Source organism: Piliocolobus tephrosceles, chromosome 3, assembly GCF_002776525.5.
Source record: "Piliocolobus tephrosceles isolate RC106 chromosome 3, ASM277652v3, whole genome shotgun sequence".
Classification (NCBI taxonomy): domain Eukaryota; kingdom Metazoa; phylum Chordata; class Mammalia; order Primates; family Cercopithecidae; genus Piliocolobus; species Piliocolobus tephrosceles.
In genome coordinates, this window is record NC_045436.1 from 7,074,339 (window position 1) to 7,075,902 (window position 1,564).

Sequence of the window (1,564 nt, forward strand, 5' to 3'; positions counted from 1 at the left end):
AAAAAAAAAAAAAAAAAAAAAAAAAAGAGTGTGGGCTTGGAAATTGCTCACACAGGTCTGGAGTCTGATTTTGTTGCTTACTAGCTGTGCCTTCACAGAAAAGTTACATAACCTTTCGGAGCCTCAGTTTCTTCGACGGCGATTTTACTAGTTTCTAGCTGAGAATTAGATAACATAATTAATGTAGAACAGTTTGCATTGTGCCTTAGCAAATAGTAAATGCTCAATAAATATTAAATATTATCAATTCATCTTACTAATAGGGATAGTTTAAAAAGGACACACTCATGAGGCAACTGGTATTTTTTAAGCAACTATGAAGAAGAAAAAGTCTGGCTTTGAGGAAAGAAATGTGCGATGGGCAATGATTTGGTTTCATAAGCCCCAGGGTCCATTGTGCCGCATAGCAGCAGGATAAGCCCCTGTACTCTGCCTCCCTAAGCTGTCCTCCTTTTGCTGAGAACTTTCTTTATACGAACTGGCTTGTTCCCAGAGTAGGGACAACTCCATTTTGGAGTCTGGAAGTTTTCTTCGTCCTTGTCTCTCATGAACCCGCTGCTGGTGAGATGCACAATTCCTGGTCAGCATGGAGTTCAGCTTTTTGGACTAAAGAACACATCACAATTTGCCCTTGTATATTTTCTGCTCCCTCACTAGTGATTTTAGTTGAGCAAGATAAATTAGTATTTTCTTAAAAAGTGAAGGTACTCACACAAATATTCATATACTCCACTCACAGATTCAGAAATACAAGCCATGTACTTACAATAACTATTTGGAAACTAAGACATTCGAATATCATATTTTACATGCATATCCTTATCCTTACATTGTGAATTTGCTAAAGCTTTTTCATTATGAAATACACTGAGCAGACAGCATATATATTGCTAACTTTTCATAGCAGAACGGTATACGTTTATGTGTCACCATTCTTAAACACAGGAGGAAGCCCACCCTTGGCTGAGACAATCCCTTCCAGTAGCTGTGGGTGGCACACAAACATGTAGTCATAATTGCACATCTAGACTTTTACTATGTGGTTTGTTCCTACAGTGGTCACAATTCAGAGGACAACGCTTTTAGGGGCAGGAAAGAGTTAGAGTAAGTGAAATAACCACCTAGTTTCCTCTCTGCATTTTATGGCAGCTATATGGTGATTTTTTCCTTATCTCTACCAATGTATTGCAGTGGATTACTCACATACATAACAATCACTACTGGGGACTCATCTTAAAAGTCAAGGTCGGGGCCGGGTGCACTGGCTCACGCCTGTAATCCCAGCACATTGGGAGGCTGAGGTGGGCGGATCAGGAGGTCAGGAGCTACAGACCATCCCGGCTAACACGGCAGAACCCCGTCTTAACTAAAAATACAAAAAAAATCAGCCAGGCCTGGTGGCGGGCACCTGTAGTCCCAGCTGCTCGGGAGGCTAAGGCAGGAGAATTGCTTGAACCCAGAGGCAGAGCTTGCAGTGAGCCGAGATCGTGCCACTGCACTCCAGCCTGGGCGACAGAGCAAGACTGTCTCAAAAAAAAAAAAAAAAAAAAAAAAAAAAAAAAAA

General features: G+C 41.2%; 1 protein-coding gene across 2 annotated transcripts in view; it reads right to left on the minus strand.

Moving 5' to 3' along the window:
- TENM3 (teneurin transmembrane protein 3) overlaps positions 1 to 1,564 on the minus strand; it is a 470,182-nt gene that overhangs the window by 93,401 nt on the left and 375,217 nt on the right. The window lies entirely within an intron of this gene.